At 32.6% G+C, this 11,839-nt stretch overlaps 1 long non-coding RNA gene across 2 annotated transcripts; it reads left to right on the top strand.

Annotated features, from left to right (window-relative positions):
* The first annotated feature begins 5,216 nt into the window (after window positions 1-5,216).
* LOC126878908 (uncharacterized) lies at window positions 5,217-6,859 on the top strand. 2 transcript variants are annotated; one of them, XR_007695871.1, is made up of 4 exons: window positions 5,225-5,404; window positions 5,564-5,998; window positions 6,606-6,681; window positions 6,744-6,859. It is a non-coding gene; the product is annotated as an uncharacterized LOC126878908 (long non-coding RNA). The 2 variants fall into 2 exon arrangements; XR_007695870.1 differs by having other exon boundaries at window positions 5,217-5,404; window positions 5,564-6,681.
* The last annotated feature ends 4,980 nt before the right edge of the window (window positions 6,860-11,839 follow it).

Genomic DNA, 11,839 nt, shown 5'->3' with positions numbered 1-11,839 from the left:
ATCGATCCAACCTCTATTTAAGATAATATGTTTATGGGTCAATCAGTGTTTTTCTTTACAAAAAATTTTACAGCTCTTACAAGACAACAGATATTCGAATAATTCAAAAAGGAAAATTTTAGGGATATCTCCAGGATAATACAAAAGGAATATGTAACAAAATCAGCCCTCCAATTTTTCCACAAAATTTTTTAAAGTTAGGAGAAAATACAACGCCTCCATTCCCCCAGTATAATGCCATCTAATAAAAAAAAAATTGTTACCGAAATAACAACAAACGACACCAAAACATGTACACAGTGCCGGATTTAGGGTACTTGCGGCCCTAGGCCAAATTACCCCGAGCGGCCCCCCATAACTTCACATCACATGAGGTTATCTTTCTTCATCAAATATCCTTCAACAAAGCCTTTGAACTGTAACACACTCTTCTCCAAAGTCACTATCATGTGGATTCAATACTTTTTAGCCAAAATAGAAGCTTTTTCCCTGATTTCTTCATTGGAAATTGACGATAAGCTGTTTAAAAATCCAAATTCTTCATTAAGACTGAAATAAACTTCGGACCTTGCATTCAATTCTCAATAAAGCCTGTCAATTAGGTATAACATTGAATGCATTAATGTTTAAGTCTTCTTTGTCATTAAAGTGGGGTTCAGTGGATTCATCTTCTTTGTCTTTGCCAGGAAGAGCTTTTCTTTTCAGGCGTCTTTTTATTTCAAGAATATAGGTTTCATTTTTAGACAACTCTTTTCCTCTTTTTTCATAGGAATCAAAGGTGTCTCTCAGACTCAATACATACTCCTTTAGAGATTTGTATATGTTGCAAGTCATATTCAGTCTGTAGCGGTCTTTTACAATGTTTTGCTACTCTTGTCAAAACGTTGTAAAATATCGTATTACATATTTAGTAGAATAGCGGCCCCCTTTTGCTTGCGGCCCTAGGCCGCGGCCTAATCGGCCTAGTGGTAAATCCGGCACTGCATGTACAGCTGGTTCCAAAAAAACTGATACGACTCTTAAAGCGTATTTTGTAGAAAATTGAGCAGTGTACTTTCTTCTTCTTCTTCTTTTTGTTTTTGGTCTCGCTGCAAGGCAATTACCAGCACGATTTATAGGCGATCTTGTAGTCTGGCTCTAAGCCATATCAAAATCGCTGACTATGTTCTTGTAAAAAGCTTTTGATAAGGTGTGATATAATGAATATGAGTTTAATTATATTTAATTTATTATATTTTGAAGGATAAATACTTATTATTTTGTAGCGTTTATAAAACCAGTGAAAATATTATCTTTTAGATTTGTATAGTTTTTACAATCCCTCTCTAAGAAGTCCAAATTTTTTTTATTCAGTTTTTTTTACTTAAATTCAGATTGCAAGGAATTTTCTAAAACCGTCCCTGTGTACAGTTGAAAGCTATTGCGCAATATTAACCAATTTTGAGAAGTGCTGAGATGTACAGAATTCTGATGCGTAGATTTTCTATTGGAATTTTCTAGAAGAAATGTTGAAAATCATTTTGATTGGTTTGTTTGAATTTGGTACAAAGATCGAAGCTCTTAATTGGCCCTGAAGAACGGAAGTCGGAAACTGCGTATGACAAGATCGGGGAATCTTGTCAGGAGGAAAGTAGCGTCATTCTCATTCTTACAATGGTAGTGAATCAGTAAACATCGATAGTCAGTAACCGGCTTTTTTGCGACGCAAAACGAATTTCCAAGTAAATGGGATCTATCAAAGTTCTTTTGTGTTGTTGTTAAGTAGGTGTACCATCAGTTTGATGGTGTAGCAGTTCTTTTTTGATGGTAAAAGTGTAATAAACGCTTTGTAAAAATACTGCGTTTGTATTTGTGAAAGCCGGCATGGTACTAATATCGTGGTGATGAATTAAACCCAAGCCTCCTGTCTCCTGGATTAGAAAACCTATTTCCCGAGGTAAATAAGCAAATTTCCTTTGTTTTATGGTATTTTCATGGTATAATGGTATGGTGCAATCTGTAATTTTCCATCGACACCCTTCCCCTTCGAGTGACGTATGAACTACGTACGTGCTGTCAAGTGCCATGTCAAGTTTCACAATGGTGAATGTTTTGAATTTGAAGGTAGTGACTTTTAATAATTATAAAATTCTCAAACTAATAACGTTAATTTCTTTCATCAACATAAAAAATAAATCTTTTTGGAACTTAAAATACAAAAATGAAAAAGTAAATTGTTGAACAGAACAGAGAATAATTTTGCTTCCATCATTAAAAAATATTGTAAAGACATAATTGTGAGTTAATGTTAAAATCCTTTTGAAACCTTTTGAAATAGTTAAAAATAAAAGATTTATGGAATGATATTTGACAGGTGACATAGTTAAGTTGTTATTTCCAATAATTAAGTACTACGAGGAGTAGTCAGTAATTCTTTAATGTAAACATTGTTCCCTGAATGAATATAAATTTTTGTTTTAATGCAAATACTATAATATATGTCATAATTAGGTCAGTCAGTCAGTTATACAAGTCATAATTAAGTCAGATATCAAATCCTCAATGCAATAAATTTATTGTTTATCTTTTGGTGCACCATAACCTATGTTCAGAAAAGTAGATGTATTTTTTTTACAGGTAATCTTTTATGTAATCTGAAAGTTTTGTTTTCTAAAGGAATGATTTTTCAATAAATGCCATAACTGTATTTTGTCCTGTTTATTTACCGCTAACCTATTGGCAAAATTTTAACCACAAACTTTAAAAGCTTTTTAGAGTCAAATTTTTACCCGGTTGTTAAGATGTTGGATCATAGAAAGTAAAACTCCTGGTAAGGCGTCCTAAGAAAATATAGCCAGGATTTATATTTAACACCCCAGGATATCTGTAAGTACCCTTATTTAATTTGGTGATAGTAGTAAATATTTCCTAATCCCTAACTTCTTCTTAAACGAACTCACAACCTCAGCTCTCAAACCAAAACACGAGCCGCCGTAGCAAAGTAGTTTTTAGAAATATGCCCTAGTTTTCTCCAGACCCCCTTGTATTTAAGTATTCTTAACCTCATACCTAAACTAGAAGCAGTATCTAAACTTTCTAAGCTTTTATCTTCCCCCTAATTTCTAAACTCTACAATTTACATACTGTCACTGACACTGCCAAATCTTAAAATTTGTCAGATAACTTCAACCTCAAAAAATGGCTGTTTGTTTATTTTATTATTTGTCTGTCATAATAAATATAATATAGTGTCAAGTACAGAGCGAACATTCTCTCTAACTCCCTTTGAAGGTTCATTGCTAACAGCTGCAATTTGTGGTGATGAACTCGATGATGGCTTATGATAGGCTAAATCAGGTTCCAAGAGTTGCCTACTATTTGTTGGTGGTGGAGTAAAATTTTGAATGCGAAAATCAGTGGCCTCTACTCTCCTACAATGATCTACTAACTCCTTCACTGAAGAAAAATTGTACAGGGCAAGAGCTGACTGAAGATAAGGTAGCAGATTCCTTCTTATAATGGCAATCCTCTCCTGCTCCGAGGGACGAACTCTACCTAACTTCAGGAACAAACTCTCCATCGCTGACACATAAATTACCACTTTCTCGCGAGCTCCTTGTGTTCGTTTACGGATTTCTTCCCATAGACTATTTTCGTAGTCATAAGGAAGGAATGCATCCCTCAGTTGCTCTAACAGATCATCCCATGAAGAGAAATGGTTAGTACGATACCAGGCCAATGCTTCCCTAGTAAAAAGTTCCGATGCAGACCTTAACATTCTGTCTTTGCTGACTCCTCGAGAAATTCTCATCTCTTCTATTTTTTCAATAAATGTAGAGACGCTGGACTCTCCATTGAACTTTATGTTCCACCTCCCTACCTCAACATACGATGGCAAAATCTGACCAAGCTGCGAACTTAGACTAGCAACTGGATCAACACTACCTAACCTAGAGGATTCTAATTGAGTTGATGGGAATGATATTACCGGCGAAACTGTATGGTCTGATGAGGATCCATTCTCTCGTCTACCTGTATAAGCTATATCATTACTAGAAGAAACTCTGCGTATTCCAGTATTAAGTCCCCTAGATTCCACAGGTCTAACAACTGTTTCCCTTGGATTTGGATATATACCAGAAATATCATCGCCCGTAGAAAATCCCCTTGGGATGGCACGACTTGGACTTGCCGATTGATCTCGACTTGTTGACGCTCTATGTGTTCTTGCCTCTGAACTAACTGCTTGTTGCCACCTCACACTATTATCAGACGAAGATCCCGAGTAAACTAACTCCGGTATCAATGGATTCTCAGAATCAAGGATGTGACCTTCAAAATCTATTGGTATTGGATCATTCTCAGAATCAAGTATATGATCCTCGACATTCCTTGGCACTAAATCATCCCTAAATGATTCTACTCCATGCACGACAGGATTATCTGCCCCTTTAATACCTAAACCACTAACTGCTTCCACTAGTTCCATGCATCTAAATAACAACTGTCTTCGAGTCTCTTCATTCTCTGCCGTATCAACTGGTACCCTACCTAACCTTCGCTGAACATGAAATAACCTAGAAGATATCCCAACATACTCACTTACTCTCTTCTCAACATTAAAATTCAGGATAGCTACGTTTAATTCATTCAATTTGCGATTACAAATCTCATACTCAACACTAGGCTGCAACACTATGGATAACTCAGCTGGAGGAACTCCTTCTCTCTCACCACGTAATGCTGAACGTAAGAGTATGCGTTTGTCAGCCACCGTTCCTTCCGAACGCCACCCTCTTACCGCTAATTCATAAGTAAGTTCGTCAGTCAAAAGTCTATTAATATCCATATTTACGAATCGTTAAATACACACAAACCCCTCGGGCCCCACGTTGGGCGCCATTTTTGTTGCTTAATTATTTCCCAATTTTTGTGGAATAATTATTAATATCTTTTTAAATAATTTCCGGGAAAATTTTTATATGTAAAAATTCATAAAGTAAATTAAAATTAAAATAAAAGATTTTGTGATTTGATAATTTCCTTTATTTCGTTATATTTACTATGAAACCCAGAGCCTCTAGTTACGCCACTGGAATTGCAACGGAACGCCTTGCATAAGTAATGAAATTGCCTAACTTACCCTGATCACTGACATTCTACATAAAACACTAACATAAAAAGTTTGGTTAGTTTAAAGTTTTGTAAAATAAAATATAATGAAAAATGAAATGATGCAACAAACAATTGCAATTTACAAGTATATTTATCTACAGAATGTGGAAATAAAGTTTATCCGAATTTACTTTATATAACTATGTATAGAATCAACCAAATTTAGTACTTTTAGAACGTTCTGCAAGCTTACAAGTGAAAATGGTTGTTATATTATGTTGATATCAAGACTGCTGCAATTTCTATTTAGGTATGTTACATTTCTTTTACTACCTGTTATCCTAGTTCTTTAGACAAAACTCTACTATAAGTTATCTCTAATTATTATACACTTAATTGTGCATTTATTTAATCAACCTTCACAACTCTGTACATTAAGTTCATATTCTGACGGAATGTCTCTTTTTAGGAAATGTGACACTGGAAGGGCCTTAAGCTGACTAGGCCATGTTCATACAATCAAATTATAAGGATAGAGCCTACCTTGATTAGTGGATTACTGCGTAGAATTAGTCCTACCACTAAGCTCGTAGTCCGTAGCCACCAAGTTTAATTGATTTGAAGTGCGGTACTCTATTGGTGGTATCTGGGGCTTCTACTGAGTGCAAATGTACCAACCAAGACCACCGATTCAGGTTTTCATGTGTTCGGAACCAACGATAAGCTGCTACTATATGTCAAAACCCATTCCAGTCCAGTACAAATTGGAGACTAATGCCAAAACTTGAAATCGGACACAGCGAAAACCAACCAAGCGGAAAATTAACCAAACAAGCTAACAAAGCAAACAAGCTAACAAGGCCTAAAACAAACCAAGCATTATGACAATGGTTACAGCGTTAAAGTTAAGTATTATTTTTACTTCTAGCAAATAAATTAGTGAATTCTGCTAATAATGAATGTAAAATGTGTTCTACTAAGCTAGCTTAATTCACTAAAATAATTCTACCACTTTAATATGAATTGATAATATATTCCTCCTCACCTTGTGATGTAATGTGGCCAAAATTGTAGGTTTCACTTCGAAACTCTGTAAAATATTTAGGAAGCTATAAATCCCGGTCTTCCTGGTTCCTTATTTTCAAACCGATTTGAAAAATAAGTTCATACTTCCGATAAAATTTGGGGTGTAAATCCTCTAACTAAGAGAAGTAGGACCTCCTATCATATCACCAGTCAAATTCCATCTGAAGGAAGGAAAAGTGCCAATGTCAGTCAAATCTGACACTAGGAAAAACATAATTACCAACTCATGTTTTGAAATCTGCATTAAAGCTAGGTTCACCTAATTGTTTACTAAATTTTAGGGTACTTTGTGTACTAATTTACTTCTGGTACTACTGTAACCTTTGACACAATGACTTGACAAGACAAGGATGTGACCTTAACCTATGTTTACCAATCATGTAACCATTGTCTGTATACATTTATTTACTATAATTATTTTTTAGATTCTTTAAACCAAAGAGGCTTCCTACCTCCAAAGGCTATAATAACCAGAACAGATCTAACCGAACCAACAGAAAGGTCAGTAGTTCTATTCAAATCTTAAAGGAACACTCCAAGGTATGATATTTTATTTATTTCAGCTTTTACTACCAAAGTAATCGCTTTCTACATACTGGCAACCAGATAAACTACATCCTCATCTGAAAAACTTTATCAAGATCTATAAAATATAACATTATTAAGCTGTTAATATATATAAGCAAATAAAATCATTTTTAACTTTATATTTCTATTATTTACTATTGGAAAACAGAATCAATTATATACTACTACATATACTTGAGCAATTACTATTCTGTGAGTGAATATTGTATTTACATGAATTTTCAATAATTAACAATACAACAATAGCAATTGTAGCATTTCAAGCGTAACACATACACTGCTCAAAATGATCAAATCTTACTAAGAGTCGTATTAGTTTTTTAGGAACCAGCTGTACCTATAAACTGCAGCAAGAATCTTGAAAATCGGAGTACAAATAATTAAGATATAAATTGTCAAACTTAATTAAACATTTTGGGTGGCGGAAATTTGTGCCGGTGAGTATATATTTATATATTATTTTTTCCTTAAAATATTTTAAATAATAACATTCTGGCAAATATTTATATAAATATTTATATAAAAAACGGTTCCATGACATCTCGTAACGCGACAGTTCGTAACCGGACAGTTGGTAACGGACAATTCGTAACAGCGACAGTTCGTAACGGCGACACTTCGTAACGACGACAGTTCGTAACTATACAAATTCGTAACGGACAATTCGTAACCCCAAATTGGATTATTCTGTTTATGGTTGTTAACGTGGAAACTAACTGTTATTACAGTTATAAATGAAATTATGTTTATCAATTTAACGAATCAGTATCAGGATAAACATTTTTAAGGCATTTCATATTTAGTGTTTCAGAATATAATAAAAGTAGTTAAACCAAGTATTAAAGTATTACAAGCCATCTCTCTTATCAACTATAACCGTTGATTGAATGCCCCAAAGTTATTACCAATCACAAGGTTTATTATAGCAGGTAATTATAATCTTTCCTTTACAAAATGTTTATTTAAAAAGTTTGGAATGTCTAAAGACGGTTGTCAGATTAAAGATTTCAGGAATTAAGTACTTCCTTGTTCCTTTGTCTAGGTATATGCAAATTTAAGGAACAATAAGAGTGATAAAATTTTAAAAATAATGTTAAAAGTTTCTATGTATTTAAATATATTTTTCTACAACCGTGTTAAAAATGCAATTTTTAGCACTCCACACGAGCGTTAAAAATGCTACTTTAAGGCACTAGTGCTTTAAAATATTTTTAAGGCACTGCAGTTCGTATTGACCGTATAGACAATTTTGATGTATGTAATGTCAAAAAAATATAAAAATGGAATGTCAATCAAGTTTAAGTAAAAGTTTTTGTAGATATTGTCCTGTAATTACGTTTGTAGAAAAAATATTGTATGATATGCGCGTTAAAAAGTACATTTTTAAGACACTCATGTGAATTTCAAGAAACTTTCACATGCGTGCCTTAAACGTGTACTTTTAACACTTATATCATAAATAACTATTGTCTGTGTTTAAAGACTTTTAAATATTCTGAAACACGAAATATAAAATGTGTTAAACATGTTTATCCGTACTGATTCGTTTAATTGATAAACACAATTTCAATTATAATTGTAATAACAGTTAGTTTCCACGGTAACAAAAATAAACATAATAATTCAATTTGGACATTACGAATTGTCCGTTACGAATTTGTATAGTTACGAACTGTCGCCGTTACCAAGTGTCGCCGTTACGAACTGTCGCTGTTACGAATTGTCCGTTACCAACTGTATGGTTACGAACTGTCGCGTTATGAGGTGTCTGGTCACGAAAAAAAACACATAATATGTAGGTATAAGATGATGACGACTAATGAGTCAGAAATACATACATATCTACGTTGCATTCCATCTGTAGTTGTATCTGCATCAACAGCTGTATCTTCGAATACCTATACTATATAGAAGGATTTTAATTTACAGATGCTTGTTAGAAAGGTATTCAAAAACCCTTTCATTTGCCGGTTTCTACTTTGTTTTCCTCGTTTAGTTAAATTCTGACAATTAGTTGAAAATCATAAAATTTAGTAAGTTTCCTTTTTGTTTTTCTTAATCTACAAAATACAACGTATCTTTTACGGATTTGCCAATTATTTCATCAAAAAGTTGACATTATAACAAGAAAAATGAGAAATTGTGCAATAAAATCGGTCCACTGGGCTCTAAAAATAGCTACCCTACGACTACTTTTTTACAATTAAGGTAGGTACAATAATATACTAAAATTTGGTAAAAATCCGAGGACCCTCCCCACAAAAGTGGTCCAAAATTAAAAAATATTGACAAAATGTCGAAACCCAAAAGACTCCATTTTCAAACAAATAAATGTTTAAAAATAATAAAATCTTTGGATTTCTTAGTTCGGAAACAGATTCTCTCTTATACCTATTCCCATCCTTCTAAAAATTGCAAGGAAAAGGGTGATGAATAAAAAATATTTATGTATTATTATTCAGGTACGATAACTGCTGCGATAGCGATATGTCTTATATTATATACAGCTGAGTCCAGGGTACTTTACCCGTGTGTCATCATTTAAAATTGATAGGCATACGAAATAAGTCGGAAATTTACTAAACGCTACAGAAAGTGGCTACTGCTCCGATCACGGGTTATATTATAAAATTTGACGTTATCAAATTAATAGAATGTCAAATATAAGTTTTGCTTTAAAACTTTGGTGCAGAATTACAGCTACATTGGAAGTAGGTAAAATTCTTTTAATATCATTAGTGATTAATAAATAAATAAACAATCTATAAAAAAATTCAATAACATATTTTCTTTTTGTCATTTTATTCACTTTGGCGGAAACTTAAACACAACCATTCCTTAACTGTGTGAATGAGGTTAGCTTTGTATGTTGTAAAAATTAATGGCTAATTAAAATACACTTGCAATAAAATTTCAAACACCAGTATAAAATTAGTTGTGAAAACAACTGTTTGTGTAATATAAAAAACTTCAAAATGCAAAAATTCGACAAAAAAACAGCAAAAAATTCACCAGACTGACAGCCACAAAAGTAAACAAACCAGAAACGTCACAGATTGCACTTTAAATCTGAAAACATCCCCAAGAGTCTTTTTTGTACCTATCTCTTTTCAATGTACTAAGTCTAGAGCGTTCTTAAAAATAACATGTGTTTTTACTTAATAACAGGCGGTGTACTCCGTCCCAAATCCTTTTTTCAGTGCGTCACAGATTATCGAATTCTTTCTAAAGCATTACAGTTGGAAGCGACAGAAAAAAACGTACCTCTGTGATTATTATACATCGAACTTTCGATAACCAATCAATGAGGCGAGTAAGATAATTAGACACAAAAATAATCGATCATATATGTTACAATGACAATTGTAATTTCTAGGTTATAAATTTGTCAACTACGTAATAGTATATTATTCAACGAGCATGCAATGATGGCTATTATTCACGATGATGAAGATTGCGACACGAGCCGTAGGCGAGTGTCGTAATTCATCAGAGTGAGTAATAGCCATTACATGCGAGTAGAATACTATACTTTTTCTACGACCTTTTTTTTTATTTTAATTAGTAAAAAAATTAATTATCAACTACTCGAGATTTAAATTATAATAATTTACAAAAATACCTAAATGCTATTTACCCCCAGTACGTGATGCCTACTATTACTAAATTCTTATTTATTGTAAAAATACAACTAGAAATAGTCAATATAAGTTCTATTCGTTTCCGAAAAATTATGAGCTTAAATTTGTACCTACTGTCAGTGAATCTAATAAATAGGAAATGGCTGTTGTCGGTGGACGTATTTCATATTATGTATATATAGTTATAATGTATATTTATATTTAACTATATATAATATAATAATATAACTATACATTATACATATAATGTTATAACATATTTAACACAATATAACTTGAAAAACAAACGCAATATTAGTTATAAATTCCAATTAACATAAACAAAATACGCTAATGTCACTGTCACTTAATTAAATGATAAACGTCAAAATTTTTAGTAAACAAGATATAAACGTAACGTACTGACATTGTTAGGCAAGCCGCACACCAAAGAAACATGAAACATGAAACGAAAAACATGTTTCATGAAAGAAAACACTGCTAAACAAATCTCAAAGTCCGCCTATCAATGAAACGAGTGTGATTCATGCTCATGACACATTTTTATTTTCGGAGAGTCTCATAAATGGCCGGACGTTTATTTGTTTAGCAGTGGTTTATTTCCATGAAACGTAATTTACGTTTCATGGAAATAAAACAGTGCTAAACAAATAAACGTCCGCCCATTTATAAAACTCTCCGAAAATAAAAATGTGTCATGAGCATGAATCACACTCGTTTCATTGGTAGACGGACTTTGAGATTTGTTTAGCAGTGTTTTAGGTTCATGAAACATGTTTTTCGTTTCATGTTACATGTTTTTCGTTTCATGTTTCTTTGGTGTGCGGCTGGGCTAACAGTTAAAATTCCTTTAAAATTTTTCGAAGTTAATTATTGGTATAAATTACAATAATTATTGTATTAACTAAATAAGTTTAAGTAATTTTATTTGCAGTTTATATACGATTAATATTAAAAGTGGCATGCGCCACTTGAATCTAACTTCAGCCCGTGAGTAATGAATTATAACTCACGGGTATAGTAATGGGTGCTATTACCTATGAAAAATAGCGAATAATGAGCATGTTATTAAACGGTCGTAGAAAAATATAAATATTTTATGTCATCGGTATATTCGGGCATTGTACAGTGAAATTTGATATTATATTTATTTAATTTTACATTAAACTATTTTAATAGTATATTATTCAACGAGCATGTAATAGCCATTACATGCGAGTAGAATACTATACTTTTTCTACGACCTTTTTTTTTTTTTTTTTTTTTTTTTTTTTTTTTTTTTTTTTAATTAGTAAAAAATGTAATTATCAACTTCTCGAGATTTAAATTATAATAATTTACAAAAATACCTAAATGCTATTTACCCCTATTACGTGGCTGAATAATTGGTTGCCTACTGTTACCAAATTCTTATTTATTGTAACAATACA

Source organism: Diabrotica virgifera, chromosome 1 (genome assembly GCF_917563875.1).
Source record: "Diabrotica virgifera virgifera chromosome 1, PGI_DIABVI_V3a".
In the NCBI taxonomy this organism is placed as follows: domain Eukaryota; kingdom Metazoa; phylum Arthropoda; class Insecta; order Coleoptera; family Chrysomelidae; genus Diabrotica; species Diabrotica virgifera.
The sequence above is the reverse complement of the archived record's forward strand: the minus strand, read 5'-3'. Positions and strand labels throughout refer to the sequence as shown.